Source organism: Macaca nemestrina, chromosome 3 (genome assembly GCF_043159975.1).
Source record: "Macaca nemestrina isolate mMacNem1 chromosome 3, mMacNem.hap1, whole genome shotgun sequence".
Classification (NCBI taxonomy): domain Eukaryota; kingdom Metazoa; phylum Chordata; class Mammalia; order Primates; family Cercopithecidae; genus Macaca; species Macaca nemestrina.
In genome coordinates, this window is record NC_092127.1 from 182310071 (window position 1) to 182328105 (window position 18035).

At 40.8% G+C, this 18035-nt stretch overlaps 1 long non-coding RNA gene across 5 annotated transcripts in view; it reads left to right on the forward strand.

Annotated features, from left to right (window-relative positions):
• Positions 1-18035, forward strand: part of LOC105487914 (uncharacterized) — a 276851-nt gene that overhangs the window by 105878 nt on the left and 152938 nt on the right. The gene's annotated exons all lie outside the window — the stretch shown is intronic.

Here is an 18035-nt window from a genome sequence, read left to right on the forward strand (position 1 = left end):
TTCAATCTTCCATCCTGGGTTGAGTGGAGAAACTTAGTGATTATGGGGAAATTCTTAGGACATAGAGCTCTTCGATGATAGAGGCATTATATATGACTCAGTGCAGGAAGGAGGGGTGAGAGTTGTCAAGGAGGATGGGAACTGGCAAATGCATAATGAGGCTAAGGTTATTAGTGCTCAAGAATTGAGGTCAGTTATGTTAAGAGGAGGGTTATGAATTTTTAATGTAGATAGAACAGACAAAAATTTTCAGGAAGAAATTAATTCTCTTGGTGGTAAGGCACATTAACACTTCCTGAAGATGCTCAAACACTGATGTTTTGGGGGGTCAGGAAAGAAAGATAGTTGAGTGAGTTGGCTGTGTAGAGGATAGTGGAGAGTCAAGGCCACTTTGTAGAATTGGGAAGTCTGTCCCAACAAGACATCTATATGCCAAGTTTTTGAGGACACTAGCTTCCTATCTTTACCTCTAGGACCAAACAGTTCCATCCTCCCCAGTCAGAAGGCAAGAGTTCATGTTCCCTTTCCCTGGGGAAATTGGGAGAGAATGCACTGAGCCCAGTTCTGCCCTCTAAGTGGGAAGGAGACAAGCCTATGACATTGAGGAGATACTCGTTGCTATAATGGTACCAAAGGGTGAAGTGGCTTAACCAAGCCAAAGGCTCGACTCTTGAATCTTCCTCCTCCATTTCCACTCATCACCTCACTACCTTTGATCTCCAGCTTTGCACAGCTTTGAAACAATTTTTCAAACTATTTTGGAGTTTAAATCTTTCTTGGCTCCAGTGTTGTCTTTGGGCTGCTATAGCAAAGTATCATACATTGGGTGGATTATAAATAATATGAGTTTATTTCTTACAGTTCTGGAAACTGTAAGTTGGAGATCAGGGTGCTAGCATAGTTGAGTTCTGGTGAGGGGCTCTCTTCTGAGCTGCAGACTGCTGACTGCCTGTTGCATTCTCATATGGTGGAAAGAGGGTGAGAGAGTTCTCTGGGGTCCTTTTCTAAGGGCACTAATTCCATTTACAAGGGCTTTAACCTCATGACCTAATGACCTCCCAAAGGCGCCATTTCCTAGTAATGTTATATTGCGGATTAGGATTTCAACATTAATTTTGGGGGGACACAAACATTCAACCCATTGCAAGTGTGTATTCAGTTATGGGAAAGGCAGTAGAGGCAGTGTCCTAGGTAGGTCTCACAGTCCCCCCTATACTGGGTTGAATAGCGTCAGTTGAAATTCTGTGTTTGCTGAGAACCTCAGAATGTGACCTGTGCAAATGTTATTATGTAATGGGTCTTGAGATGAGGAGATCATCCTGGATTATCCAGGTGGGTCCTAAATTCAACAGGTGTTCTTATAAAAGACACACAGAGGTAGCTGGGTGTGCTGGCTCATGCCTGTAATCCTAGCATTTTGGGAGGCCAAGGAGGCGGGTGGATCCCTTAAGTCCAGGAGTTTAAGACCAGCCTGGAAAACATGGTGAAACCCTGTTTCTACAGAAAATAAAAAAATTAGCCAGGCGTGTTGGTGCATGCCTGTAGTCCCAGCTACTCAGGAGGCTGAGGTGGGAAGATTGCTGGAGCCCAGGAGGTCAGCCTTCAGTGAGCTGTGAGCATGCCACTGCACTGCTCTGTTTGGGTGACAGAGCATGACGATGTCTCAAAAAAAAAAAAAAAAAAAAAAAGATACATTAAAAAAAAGAAAGACACACAGAAGGAGGCATAGAGAAGAGGAGATGGTCATGTGATGATGGAAACAGAGATTGGAGTAACGTAGCCATGAGCCAAGGAATGCCTGGAGGCCCCAGAAGCTAAAAAAAGACAAGGAATGGATTGTGCTCTGGAGACTTCAGAGTTAGCACTGGCCCCAACAACACACTGATTTTGGACTTTTAGCCTCCAGAACGATGAGAGAATACATTTTTGTTGTTTTAAGCCACCAAGTTTGTGGTGATTTGTTGTGGCAGCCCTGAGAAGTTAATCTACCTCCTCCATAGTCATCTCAGGCTTCAGCACCTCTCTCCCAGGCAGTGGGAAGCATCATCTACTGGGTGACAAGCAAGTTGAAATAAGATAAGATTAGGGTTAATTCCCTGCTAAGCTCTCTGGGTTCAAATTCTGGCTCCAGTGCTTACTAGTTGTGTGACCTTGGGCAAGTTATTTAATATCACTGTGCCCCAGTTTCCTCATCTACAAAAGGGGGACGAGTAGGACATGCCTCATAGAATGGTCAGGAGAGGGAAAGTTATGCTGCTGTAACAAATACCCCCGAATCTCAGTGGTTTCCAACAGCAGAGGGTTATATCTGTCTGATACTCTGTCTTTATTGTGGATTGGTTGGGAGTTCTACTCTATATTGTCAGAAGCTCATTATTACAATTGTCTACCTTGTTTATACAGAGGTAAAGTTTCCTTTAAACTTAGAAGCAAAACTGGATTAGAGCCCACCCTCTACCTATTATCATCCAAATGACCTGAGAGACACACTTGGTCTCCCCGAGCCAGTTTCCTCATCATGAAAAAGAAAATTATATTGTATGATTGAGGCCAAGAAAGAACATGTGAGAGACGGCTTAATGGAGCATCTGAGCATTGCTGGCACCCATGGTAGAGGGAAAAGAGAGCTTAGAAGGGCCGGCAATCAACAGCTCAGCTTGGAAGCCACCTGCATCACTTTTGAGTGCAGCTCGTTGTCAGCACTAGTCACATGACTGCTCAGCCCCAAGGTTCAGAAAGTGCCTGGAAGGTGGAGACTTGACAATATTAGTTGAGAATAATTAATGACTGGTTTATAGGACTGTTGTGAGGATGAAATGAGGCAATACCTGTAACACCTTAGAATAGTGCCTGACACACAGAGTAAGTGCTCAATAGTATTTATTAAATAAACTCCTTCCCAGAAGACATCCCTGTAGGCCACAAAAGACAGGCGCTGGGCTGGTTGTGCTAAGGCATGGCAGAAGAGTCGAGCCTAGTGTTGCTTCTTTGGGGCCTGTGGTCCTGATATGGGGCTCTGGAGCTAACAGGCATGAAACCTTCACTTTACTAAGCCCCAAAGTCCTCTCCCAGTGCAATGAGAGCATGAGGGAGCATGATATCTGGGGGCATCTCTCAAAAAGGAAGCAGTTCAGGATCCAAGTAATTAGGTTCCTAGGGGAGGATATGAATGTTTGGAGAATTTGCAAAAGAAGCAGCAGAGCAAATCAGAGGTCAGAGCTCTCCTCAGACAGAGGGAGCCCAAATGAATGACTAGCTATTCACATTTCTACAGGTGTGCAGTGAAACTCTTGTCCAGAGAAGGCTAAATTCTGTATTCCTAAGCAGATTATGGATCATAGCATTACAGGGTGGGCACCCTGTGTCACTTGACCTGGCTGTCTCTCCAAGGGAACTTATCCTTTGGCCAATTTTTTTCTTTCAATGAATAATCTATTTGATTTCAAGAGTGTTATTAACTGGGTTTGTGTATTTAGGTTATCAACATTTTTCCCCTTGAGAATAACTTCTCTGCATTGTATGAAGTCACGTGAATGTTGATTAAGGGAGGCTGCCTGTGCATGTAAATGCTGATGGAGGGAATGGGGTGTTGATCCCAAAGGGAAAGGCCCCATGAAATTCCATTTTCATTAACTGAGAAACTACTGTATGCCAGGCACTGTTCTAGGAGCTGGGGATCTGGCAGGGATCAAAACAGCTCTTGTGTGTTCTTCCTGGAAGTAATGAAAAGGGAGATTGGGAGACCCAATCTGTGTGTTGAAGCCCATGAATGCATGTGGCATTCTATTTACATGCCGAAGAGAGCAGTCTGTTAAATTCAAATTTGGCTAGAAGTTTGAGATTCTGACATAACTAGGATAAATCAGGAACCCCTCTGAGCTTTTAAATGAGAATGATTCATCATTTGTTTATATTTTTGCTACTGGGCAAATAGTTACCAACCACCCACCTTGTAGCAAAGTCTCTTCTGGGCTTGGGATATAGTGATGCACAAAGTAAACAAGGTTCTCTTCTCCTGGAGTGAGTGTTCCAGAGGACAGAGGCAGAACATAAAGGAGAAGTGAACAAAGATCATATTCCACTAATTCTTGGATGTGCATCTTGAAAACTTCTAATTTGGAAATAATTTTAAACTTATAGAAAAGTTGCAATAATAATAGAACTAGAAAATGTATGCATGGATATTTACACAGAATGTATCCTGGTATGTGCTTAACAACCAGATCTTCAAAACAAAAATGATCTTACTTTACAGCATTTATTAATTTCCAGAATATGAACCCAGATGACTTGGGAGGGAATTAACTTCAATCTTCTTTCAAATGATGCTTCCCACTGCCCAGGAGACAGGTGCTGCTATATTGCATCTGTAGAATAATAATGGTAAAATGTAGTAAACTAATTAGGAAGTTATGAGTTTTGAGTATTTGTTACTTTATTTTTAATAACATTTATTTAATTTTACATTTATATAATTTAATTTTAATAATGCTGATGTTGAACAACTGGTGCACAAAATGCTGGGAAAGTAAAAAATCTACTCTCTTGAACCAGAATGGCTGTTTCTAGCACACCATGGGCACACATACATATATATGCAAGTGCACATATATACATGCATGGACACACATGTACACATGATGGAAATTATGAGCTTACACTGATTGCAACCTCCGATTTTAATCTAGACAGTTGTTTCTTTCCTTCCCTCACTCCATATTTGAGCATTCCTTCTTCCTTAGTGAGAACCCTGGATCTCAGCAAAATTAATGACACATTGCTCACTTGCTCAGTTCCATCAAACATCTGAAACACTTCCCCCATACCACTGGGAGAAACAAACCTACTAAATGGAATGCACTTTTCCCCTAATCGTCAACCTCACTCAAGACTGAGGGTCCACAGTGGAATACTGTGCCAGTTACTCGAATGAGTGACCAACCCCCCCCCCCATTTGTATGGTTTTTACTTTCATTTTAAATATAACTAGGTTTATTTATTTTAGTTTGTTTTTTATTTTAGGTTTCCTTTCCTCCTTCTCATCCTTTGTTTATTTTGTTTTATTTTAAACAAGTAGAACATAAACATGCTTCTGAAAATCAGATCCATACAAAAATATGTACTCAGAATAATGCCGCTCACTTCTGCATTCCTTCCATTCTATTGTCCTCCCCCAACTTCAGTGTTCTATGCCTTATCCTTCCTCTACTTCTTTTTGTAAAGATAGTAGTTATGTGCGCCGGGTGTGGTGGCTCACGCCTGTAATCCTAGCACTTTGGGAGGCCAAGGTGGGTGGATCACTTGAGGCCAGGAGTTCAAGATCAACCTGGCCAACATGGTGAAACCCCGTCTCTACTAAAAAAAAAAATACAAAATAATTAGCTGGGTGTGGTGCCGGGCATGGTGGCAAGTGTCTGTAATCCCACCTACTCAGGAGGCTGAGGCAGAAGACTCACCTGAACCCAGGAGGCAGAGGTTGTAGTGAGCTGAGATGATGCCATTGCACTCCAGCCTGGGCCACACAGCGAGACTCCATCTAAAAAAAAATAAAAATAAAAATAAAAGATGTATGTTTGGTATGTTTGTTTTCTTACTTTCTTTTCTTTTTTTACACAGAACAATGCACTCTATAGACTTTTTTTTTTCTCTGTTTTTATCACTAAATATCTTCTGGAAATCACTCCATATCACTTCATAGAGCTCTTTCTTATTCTTTTTCCAGCTACACAATACTCCACTGGGTGTGTGCACTATAAAAATTTATTTAACTAATGTCTGATATTTGAAGATTAAAGTCATTTCTAATATTTTCAGTTATCAATAAAGCAATAAATAACGATATACATGTGTATTTTCATATCATTGAAAGTGTATGTTTAGGGTAAGTTCTGAGATGTGAGATTGCCAAGCCAATGGATAAATGCTTTATTTGTTAGAGATTGCCAAATTCCCCACTGTAGGTATTGTGTCATTTTACATTCCCACTGGCAATGGCTAAGAGTATCTGCTTCACCTCACACTCATATCGCCAAGCTTTGGAATGCCTGTCCATATCATGGTGGAGAAATGCTATCTCAGTGTGGCTTTAATTTGCATTTTTTTTAATGAATGAAATTGGACATCATTGTACACATTTGGGGCCATTTTTATATCTCTTTGTGTTAGTTGTTAGATGAACTTTTTAAACATTTTTAACATCTTGAAAATGGAATGCAATATTGATGGTATCATAATTTAATTGGTGGCATTTTATCGTTATAGAACATAATGATGTCTCTTACAAGCTACAGAATCTTGGACTTGATAAAATACTGCACATAAGTAAGAAAAAAATGCTAGTTTGTAATAAGGCTTGAGGAAGTCAACAAGATGGCACAAGTGAAAGGAGTCAGTACTCAGTTGTGTGGATGCCTTATTCATCCTTCAGTAGGTTGTCTTAACAGTCAGAGTGAAGTGGAGAAGCAAAGCCAATTGTTTGACTCAGGCACCAAATTGCCCAACAATCCAAATGTCTTTTCTTGATTCAGTTAGGTGCATTGAGCAGTTGGGGCAACTATTCTGTGCATAATGTCAGAGGCTCATTTGTTTGCTTAATGAAAATAATTTATTGCATTTGAATTACTTTGATAATTATAATTCTCTGTATCATTTTAGTATACTTTAAGCAGTTAAAAAAATTGGCTTTGAAATCTGGAAGTTTTGAATTTGAGCCAAACCCCTGCTTTCTTCCAGCTCTATGAGCTTGGGAAATCCACGTGGTCCTTGTGAGCCTCAGTTTCCTTATCTGGAAAACAGAGCTGGCAATTGTAGGATTCAGGAGAGAATGCAATGTGTCAGACAAACCTTTTAAATAAAAAAGAAATGTATAAATGCTGCCTGCTTTTCCTATACTTTTGGTTGCTTTATATTCATCTTGATCAAGATATGGTCAACTCAAGGTTCCAAGAAGGCAGGAATCTCCTTATTTGTGGTCTTAATGTGAGCTATAAGGCCTTCAGAAAAAATACAGGAAACCTGGTTAAATTTGAATTTCAGATAAATAATGATTTTTAGTATAATTATGTGTCAAATATTGCATAGGGCAAATTTGGGCAAATTTATACTAAAAATGTTTTTTTTTTTAAAACCTGAAATTCAACTGGACATTCTGTAATTAAGACTTACTGCTAAATCTGGTAAACATATAATGGGAATAGGAGAACAAATATTTCCAAGTGAAATGTCATGCCCTTGGTTCAAGATGGTTAAAAATCAAAATTCAATGTCTATAGATGGATGAGTGGCTAAAGAAAATGTGATATATAATACAATAAAATATTATTGAGCCCTCAAAAGGAATAAAATGTTGATATATGCTACAAAGTGGATAAACCCTGAAGATATCACGCTAAGTTGAAAATGCCAGACACAAAAGGATAAATACTGTATGATTCCACTCATATGTGATACTTAGAATAGCCAAATTCATAGAGACAGAAAGTATTCTACTTCAGGGTTTATCCACTTTGTAGCAGCCAGGAGCTGAGGGGAAGGTGAAATGGGGAATTATTGTTGAATGAGTGTGGAGTTTCATCTAGGGGTGATGAAAAAATTCTGGAGATGAATGGTAACGATGGTTGCACAGCAATATGAATGTGCTTAATGTCACTGAATGGTGCACTTAAACATGATTAAATTAGTACATTTTATGTTGGGTGTATTTTACCACAATAAAAACAATCAAAATTCACTGCTGAATTATTTCCCTTCTCTAATTTTCAGTTATCCCACAAAAATAGGGGAGGAGAGTACAGCTGGGCTCTAAGATTAGCAAGGAAAGATTAGGAGAGTGTGGCCAGCTTCTGAGTTGCTCATTGTCTTATTGGAAATATGAGCTTCCCCCCATCCCACCTGCACCCGGGCTTCTAATTCAATAGGATTCAGATATGGTCAGGAGCCTCCAGGTTTAATAAGCTTCTCAGGTACATTCTTAGCAGCAGGAGATGCTAATTCGTTAGAAGAATGAGACACTTTAACGAGGACTTCAGGAGCTGAAATAATTAATGGAGCTCACTAAATTCCTGTATTCACACCAAGCCTCCTCCTTCTGGAAGAAATATCTTTAGATGTCATAAAAAAAAAAGAAAAAGTTCAAAGCTGTTGAAATTCAACCCAAATAGAAAGTCAAAGGGCTTAAATAAAATATGTCTAGGCTGATTTCCTGCCCTGACATAGATTTTCTTAATCTATTTTTTCTTCTTTATCTTTCAACGTTCCTCTCATATACTTTGCACGTTTTCCTCCTGAAGTTTTCAGCTTTAACTTCAAATTTAGCTTTTTGAGAAACACCGCCATGTACAATATTAATCTTTGTCTTATTAGCCCCTTTTATCAAAGAAAGAATATAATTTTTGACTAGGTGTTAATCTGCAGATCAAAAAAGATTTCAAATTGTCTTTAGAGAAAAGGTCCAGAATATTCATTACTGGAAGAAAGAACGAACACCAAATTTACAGACTTCCAAAAGTTACTTAAAAAAATATCTGCCTACACTTCAGAACTCCAAAGTTGTCTCGCTGGTTTGTATTAAAACACTTAATAAAAATCACTACCATAAGTGTTTCCATGGTCCAAAATGGGCAATCAAAGCAAGCTGCCCATCCTATAAGAACTTCCTTCTTTGTTTTACGTAATGTAACATGGTCTGGCCCTTCCTTGTCTATAAACAAGGCTAATGAGGTCAGCCTGGGAGTCAAAATTCCAAAGGTACTGCGAATTCACTCATTCATCACTGCGAAATCAAGAGAACTCATTTATTAAGAGTGTAAATGACTCTTGGAGAGGTAGCCTATGATATAATTGTTTATAATAGTCAGTGTATATAAAATAAATTTTTCTCAAGGGCAGTTGAAGAGGGAGCTTGGAAATGTTTGTAGAGGGTTAAGAGTGTCAATTTTGGACACAAATTTTGCTTCAATTCTGGCTCTGCCTTTACAAAGGATGTGATGTAAATAAAACTACTCAGCCTCTTTGTAAAAGATAGATAATAATCCTTATTATTAGCTCTGCGGCTGGTGCCCGAGGTACAAAAGGTAGATAATATTCTCTGTATCAATAATAATACAAATAATTTTTTTTTTTTTTTTTTTAAGACGGAGTCTCGCTCTGTCGCCCAGGCTGGAGTGCAGTGGCCGGATCTCAGCTCACTGCAAGCTCCGCCTCCCGGGTTCCCGCCATTCTCCTGCCTCAGCCTCCCGAGTAGCTGGGAGTTTACAGGCGCCGCCACCTCGCCCGGCTAATTTTTTGTGTTTTTAGTAGAGACGGGGTTTCGCAGTGTTAGCCAGGATGGTCTCGATCTCCTGACCTTGTGATCCGCCCGTCTCGGCCTCCCAAAGTGCTGGGATTACAGGCTTGAGCCACCGCGCCCGGTAACAACTAGTATTTTAACAGCAAATCTTTATATAAGCCCTACTCGATGCCACGTGCTGTTTGAAGTGCTTCGTATTTAATAATCAAATTCCCTCTGCAGCCCTCTGAGGGCTGTTCAGCTCTGTCACTCTCTCACAGATAGAGAAACTGAGGCACAGTATGGAAATTAAATAGTGTCACTAGAATGGAAGCTCTCTGAGGGTAAGGACTTTTGTTCATTTTCTGTTTTCTTCACTATGGTGTCCCCAGTCCCTAGAACAGTGCCTAGTACCTAGTAGAGGTTTAATAAAGCTCATTGAATAAATGCATGCTTACACATGTAGTAGAGTGTGTGTCTCAAATAAGGTGGCAAATGATTGGCTAGCCTCATCCACCCTAATATCTATTATGCTTTGATTATTTGCTTATTGGGTGGTTCACCCTGTACCATGCATAAAACCAAGTGTTTTACATTTATTAACTCATTTAATTCCCACTGGAATTCTGTACAAGCATACAATTATTTCTTCCATTTCATAGATGTGAAGACTGAGACCAAGAAAGATTCTTACTTACCCAAGATCACACTCTTAATAACAGGCATAGTCAGGACTCAAAATCAGGTCTGTTTGACATCAAAGTTTATGTTTTCCATCACTGTATAGTAATGCTATATAACGTTCATATATTTGAAATCTGAAATCAAAAGAGAGGTTAACAGAAACAAATATAGCCAAGCATTTATGACAGAAAATACTTAGCTATTTTTTAATTTAATAGCAGTTTATTCTCTTTTTTTAAAATTTTTGTAGCTCAGTTCTGATTTTAGTGCCCTATGAAAAGCCCTTCGATGACTACACGGGACCCCTGGCAAAATGTCTAGAATCCTAATCATGGTGTTCAAGGCTCTTCACAAAGTAGCCACAGCTCACTGGCATGTTGTCAGTGGTCAATGGGTATTTGTTGAGTAAATAGACCTATTTTACCAACTAGTATCTCTGTTTCTCCACATGCAGACAAGGTGAAGTTAGGCAAACCTTGGAAGTGTTTCTTACACCTTGCTTCCCTTATGGTGACTAGGAATGACCTTGGGAACAGGAGGCTTTTAATTGGCTTTAGCTGAAAAAAATGACAAATGGAAAAACTCTCAATATTCAAATGTATTCTGATAGTAATCAAGTTCATTCATTTATTAATTTATTCAGCATTTACTGAAACACTACTATACTTCACAAGTCTATGTTTCATGGTGGAAATAAAGAGATGAATAAAATATTAGCCTTATAATCTACTGGCTTAGAGTCATTGTGGGGAAATATTAGCTAAATATCATTTAAAAAAATAGAAAAAAGTTAAATATGGATAAATTCATTTTTAAAATCCTGGAAGAAACACTGTATATATTGTTACATATATCAGTAATTAGAGTCTTTATTCATAAAATATCCTCCTAACACTGTACTTTTAAAGTACTTTATAGGTAAGACCTCATTAATTATCTGAATTGTTGGATCAAGGCTGTTCCAAGAGCATTTCCAGTTCAGAAAACTGCTGATTGTACTTGCAACTACACAAAAGAGAGGAATTACGACAAGACTCAATATGTTGGTGAAATATCTTCCAGAGAGTAAGATATATTCTTCCCTGTCTGAACATCTAACCATCCAATCAAACATCTATCCATCCATCCATCCATCCATCCATCCATCCATCCATCCATCCATCCACATCTGTCCATACATCTATTCATCCATCCATTATTTTATAAAGCAGAAGACTGATGCCAGGAAAAGTGAAATGAACAATGTTTGGCATATAGTGAAGATGGAATAAACATTGGCTATTACAATTATTATTCACTTATTTGTTGTCTTAGTCTATTTGGTCTGCTATAACACAATGCCTTAGACTGAGTAATATATGAATAATAGAAATTTATTTTTCACAGTTCTGGAGGCTGAGAAGTCCAAGAGCAAGTCATCAGCAGATTCCATGTCTGGTGAAGGCTCTCTCTGCATTCCACAGATGGTACTCTTTGATGCATTCTCATCCTTCCATCCTGGTGGAAATGAGGAACATTGTGCCCTCACATGGGGAAAGAGGCAAACACTTTTCCTTCTATCTTTTTTGTAAGGACACTAATCCCATTCATGAGGGTGAAATACTCACGACTTAATCACTTCCCTAAAGGCTCCAGCTCTTAATACTATCACCTTGGGGATTAACATTCAACACATTAATTTTGGGGAAATACCAACGTTTACATCATAGCATTTAGTGAACATTTACTGAGCACTGCTGATTACTGTGCTAGGCCCTGGGAAATCAGAAATTCTCCCAGAGCTGGGGAGGCAGACATACAAACAACTTATTGCTAGTAGAATGATAAATAAAACAAAAGAGGCACTTGCATTAAATAAAGAGCATCTGGAAGACTTAAGGCCTTTTACTTCTAGGAAACGGTAGACTCATTTGTTTTCTAATAAGTCTACCAGAGATACATAATTTAATAGAAAGAATGCAGGCTTTGGATCAAGAAAGGTTTATGCTTGTCCTTTATTGCTCATATGATCTTTGGCCTCAGTTTCTTCATCTCAGATATGGGAACTATCATCACTATAGTTATGGCAACAGACCGTCCATCATTGGGTTACTGTCAAGATCAAATGGAACAAAGTAGGCAAACATATCCTTGGGAAATGTGGCCTACAGTAGGTGCTCAATAAAAGTTGCCTCCCTCCTGTCAGTGTACTCATCACAAATCAGTTAGTCTCAGGAGACTTTGGTCATACACAATGTCTAAAAGAATAGAGTGTATGTTCCCTAATAATCTTGTGTATTAGTCTGTTTTCATGCTGCTGATAAAGACATACCTGAGACTGGGAAGAAAATGAAGTCTAATTGGACTTATAGTTCCACATGGCATGGGAGGCCTCAGAATCATGGTGGGAGGCAAAAGGCCCTTCTTACATGGTGGCAGCAAGAGAAAATGAGAAGCAGCAGCAAAAGCAGAAATCCTTGATAAACCCATCAGACCTCATGAGGCTTATTCACTATCATGAGAATAGCACAGGAAAGACCAGTCCCCATGATTTAATTACCTCCCTGTGGGTCCCTCCCACAACACATGGGAATTCTGGGAGATAAAATTCAAGTTGAGATTTGGGTAGGGACACAGCCAAACCATATCATTCTGCCCCTGGCCTCTCCAAATCTCATGTCCTCACATTTCAAAACCATTCATGCCTTCCCAACAGTCCCTCAAAGTCTTAACTCACTTGAGCATTAACCCAAAAGTCCACAGTGAAAAGTCTCATCTGAGACAAGGCAAGTTCCTTCCACCTAAGAGCCTGTAAAATCAAAAACAAGCTAGTTACTTCCTAGATACAATGGGAATGCAGGTATTAGGTAAATACAGCCATTCCAAATGGGAGAAATTGACCAAAACAAAGGGGTTACAGGGCCCATGCAAGTACGAAATCCAGTGGGGCAGTCAAATTTCAAAACTCCAAAATGATCTCCTTTGACACCAGGTCTCACATCCAGGCCACACTGATGCAAGAGGTGGGTTCCCATGGTCTTGGGCAGCTCCACCTTCTGCCTTTGTAGGGTACAGCCTCCTTCCTGGCTGCTTTCATAGGCTGGTGTGAAATGTCTGTGGCATTTCCATGTGCACGGTGCAAGCTGTTGGTGGATCTATTGTTCTGGGGTCTGGAGTACAGTGGCCCTCTTCTCACAACTCCACTAAACAGTGCCCCATTAGGAACTCAGTGTGGGGTCACCAATCCCACATTTCCCTTCTGCACTGCCCTAGCAGAGGTTTTCCCTGAGGGCCCCACCCCTGCAGCAAACTTTTGCCTGGATAGCCAGGCATTTCCACACATCTTCTGAGATCTAGATGGAAGTTCCCAAACCTCAGCTCTTGACTTCTGGGCACCTGAAGGCTCAACACCACGTAGAAGCTGCCAAGGCTTGGGGCTTCCACCCTCTGAAGACACAGCCTGAATTCCATGGCCCCTTTGAGCCATGACTGGAGCAGCTGGGACACAGGGCACCAAGTCCCTAGGCTGCACACAGCATGGGGACCTTGGGTCTGGCCCACAAAACCACTTTTTCCCCCCGGGCCTCTGGGCCTGTGATGGGAGGGTCTGCCATGAAGACCTCTGACATGGCCTGGAGACGTTTTCCTCATGGTCTTGGGGATTAACATTAGGCTCCTTGCTACTTATGCAAATTTCTGCTGCTGACTTAAATTTCTCCTCAAGAAAATGGATTTTTCTTTTCTGCTGCAATATCAGGCCATAAATTTTCTGAACTTTTATGCTGTTTTCCTTTTAAAAGGGAATACTTTTTAACAGCACCCAAGTCACCTTTTGAATGCTTTGCTGCTTAGAAATTTCTTCCACCAGACATCCTAAATCATCTTTCTCTAGTTTAAAGTTTCACAAATCTCTAGGGCAGGGGAAAAATGCTGCCAGTCTCTTTGCTAAAACATAACAAGAGTTGTCTTTGCTCCAGTTCGCAATAAGTTCATTATCACCTTCTGAGACCATCTCGTCCTGGATTATATTGTCCATATTGCTATGAGCATTATGGGCAAAGCCATTCAACAAACCTCTAGGGAGTTCCAAACTTTCCCACATTTTCCTGTCTTCTTCTGAGCCCTTCAAAGTGTTCCAATCTCTGTCTGTTACTCAATTCCAAAGTTGCTTCCACATTTTTGGGTATCTTTCCAGCAACGCCCCACTCTACTGGTACTGATTTATTGTATTAGTCTGTTTTCACTCTGTTGATGAAGACATACCTGAGACGGGGAAGGAAAAGAGGTTTAATTGGACTTACAGTTTCACATGGCTGGTAAAGCCTCAGAATCATGGTGGGAGGTGAAAGGCACTTCTTAGATGGCAGCAGTGAGAGAAAATGAGAAGAAGAAGCAAAAGCAGAAACACCTGAAAAACCGATCAGAACTCATGAGACTTATTCACTATTACAAGAATAGCACAGGAAAGAATGGCCTCCATGATTCAATTACCTGGGTCCCTCCCACAACTCGTGGGAATTCTGGGAAATACAATTCAAGTTGAAGTTTGGTGGGAACATAGCCAAACCATATCATCTCATGAATTCACCAGATTTATCTGTGACTGATATGGTTTTGCTCTGTGCCTTCACCCAAATCTCATCTCAAATTGTAATCCCCACATATTGAGGGAGGGGCCCAATGGGAGGTGACTGGATCATGGGAGTAGTTTCCCCCACACTGTTCTCCCTCCTCATAGTGTGGAAGTTCTCATGAGATCTGATGCTGATGGTTTTAAAAATGGCAGTTTCCCCTGTGTGTTCTCTTTCTCCTGATACCATGTGAAGAAAGTGCCTGCTTCCCTTCACCTTCTGCCTGATTATAAGTTTTCTGAGGCCTCCCCAGCCATTCAAAACTGTGAGTCAATTAAGCCTCCTTTGTTTATAAATTACACAGTCTCAGGTAGTATCTTTACAGCAGTGTGAATATAGACTAATACACAGAACTGGTACCAGAAGTGGGGCACTGCTTTAAAGATAACCTGAAAACGTAGACGTAACTTTGGAACTTGGTAACAGGCAGAGGGTGGTACAGTTTGGAGGGCTCAGAAGAAGGAAGGAAAATGTGGGAACGTTTGGAACTTCCTAGAGACTTGTTGAAAGGTTTTGACCAAAATGCTGATAGTGATATGGACAATGAATTCCAGGCTGAGGTAGTCTCAGATGGAGAAGAGGAACTTATTGGGAACCTGAGTAAAGGTCACTTATCTATAGTTTAACATAGGGACTGGCAGCATTTTGCCCCTGCCCTAGAGATCTGTAGAATTTGAACTTGAGAGAGATGATTTAGGGTATCTGGCAGAGGAAATTTCTAAGCAGCAAAGCACTCAAGATGTGATCTTGCTTACTGTGAAAGTGTTCAGTTGTATGCATTCATGAAGAGATGCTTTGAAATTGGAACTTATGTGTAAAAGGGACACAGAGCATAAAGGTTTGAAAAAATTGCAGCCTGACCATGAAGGAGAAAAGAAAACCTCATTTTCTGGGGAGAAATTCAAGCCAGCTGAAGAAATTTGCATAAGTAATGAGAAGCTGAATGTTAGTCTCCAAGACAATGGGGAAAATATCTCCAGGGCATGTCAGAGATCTTCACAGCAGCCCCTGTCATCACAGGCACAGAGGCTTAGAAGGGAAAATGTTTTCCTGGGCCAGGCCCAGGACCCCCTGTTCTCTGCAGCCTCAGGACTTGGTACCCTGCATCCCAGCCACTTCAACTCCAGCCATGGCTAAAAGGGGACAGGGTACAGCTCAGGCCATTCCTTCAGAGGGTGCAAACCCAAAACCTTGGCGACTGCTATGTGGTGTTGAGCCTGCAAGCGCACAGAAGACAAGAGTTGAGGGTTGGCAGCCTCTGCCTGGATTTCAGAGTGTGTATGGAAACGCCTGAATGTCTAGGCAGAAGTCTGCTGCAGGAGTGGAGAACTCAGGGAGAACCTCTACTCGGGCAGTGCAGTGGGGAAATGTGGAGTGGAAGCCCCCACACAGAGTCCCCACAGGGACACTGCCTAGTGGAGCTGAGAAGAGGGCCACTGTCCTCCAGACCCCAGAATGGTAAATCCACCAACAGGTTGCACTGTGTACTTGGAAAAGCTGCAGGCACTCAACATGAGTGCATTAAAGCAGCCACAGGAGCTGTACCCTGCTGAGCCACAGAGGTGGAGCTGCCCAACTTCTTGGGATCCTACTCCTTGCATCGGCGTGTCCTGAATGTACAACATAGAGTCAAAAGAGATCATTTTGGAACTTTAAGATTTAATGACTTTTCTGCCGGTTTCAGACTTGCATGGGGCCTGTGGCTCCTTTGTTTTGGCTAATTTCTCCCATTTGGAATTGGAACATTCTCTCAATGCCTATACCCCCATTCTATCTTGGAAGTAACTAACTTGCTTTTGATTCTATGGGATCATAGGTGAAAGGGACTTGCCTTGTCTCAGATGAGACTTTGGGCTTAGACTTTTGGGTTAATGCTACAATGAGGTAAGATTTTGGAGGACTGTTGGAAAGACTTGATTGATTCTGAATGTGAATAGGACTTGAGATTTGGAAGGAGTCAGGGCAGAATGATATGGTTTGGCTCTGTGTCCCCACCCAAATCTCATCTCAAATTGTAATCCCCACGTATAGAGGGAGAGACCTGGTATGATTAGATCATGAGGCAGTTTCCTTCATGCTGTTCTCATGATAGTGAGGAAGTTCTTATGAGATCTGATGGTTTTAAAAATGGCAGTTTCCTCTGCACTCTCTCTCTCTCCTGCCATCATGTAAGGAAGGTACCTGCTTCCCATTCACCTTCCACCATGATTGTATGTTTCCTGAGGCCTCCCCCATCTTGTGAAACTGTCTTGTGAAGCTGTGAGTCAATTAAACCTTTTCTGCTTGTAAATTACCCAGTCTCAGCTTATATCTTTATAGAAGTGTGAAAACAGACTAACACAGTGACTCATTTTCATTGTTTCCAAAGACAAAAGTGCTCCCCTTTCCTACCAAGTTCCAATCCCCTCTGTTAATATGCAGACTAGGCAGAAGTGGTGGAACTTGGGGAAAGTAGCCACAGAAGATTTCTAATAAAGCTTTGAGGGATGGCAGAATCATTCTTTAGTAGGGATGTTCAGCCTTCTAGAGAGACTATTTTGAAAGAGAAAACACTTATGGTTGTGCAAAAGCTGGTGAGCTTACTAACAAATCTATCATGTTGAGAAGGTTTCACTTTGCCAACTTTGTAATTGTATCTATGAACATGGGCATGTTCCTTATCCTCTCCAAGTCTTAGTTTTCCCACACTTGTTGAGAGGGATTTAGCTTAAAATCTGTGATTTTCAAACTGTGTAAGGCAAACTCTTTCAGGTTTCAAAGAGATGCCTCAGAGTTAACTCTAGAACTGATGGTAGAGGGATGAGGCAAGGTAGGACTCTGGAGTCTCACATCATTTTCCTAATTGAGAAGCTCCACTTTCATGTTTTTGTTATATACTGTACTTCTGAGATGATTAAAAAAATAAATTTCTGGCAAATATGATTGAATGCCGTTGGATGAGATAATCTTCAAGTTGTTGTCTAGCTCTTGGCTTGAGAAATTCTGCTACTAGTGTAACAGATACTAACTGCAGGAAAGTAATCAGCCAGTGCAACTACTTTTGGTATCATTTTTAGATGTGGAGCACTGTACATCTCAAACTTGAATCTGCTTCCGAATTGGAGCACTGTACATCTCAAACTTGAATGTGCTTCTGAATCATCTGCAGCTCTGCTTAACAGGCAGGTTCTAAGTCCGCAGCCTTCTTGTCATTTCTTGTTTCCTAATGAGCTACTGGATGCTGCTATGGCTGCTTGGTCCATGGACCATCCTGGGTAGCAAGAAGGTAGAGAGCACTCAGCTTGCTGAGATGAAGAAACAGTGGTTCCAGGAAAGTTTCCAGAAAGAATTCCAGCAAAAAGCATTCTCTGGTCAACTTTCAGTGAATCAAACAAGACTTCCAATTCCCATATCTGGCGTAAGTTCAGTTAATCTGAGCTCCATTTTAATCTCTGGGAGGACTCACTGAGGGAATGTATTGATTTTCTATAGCTGCT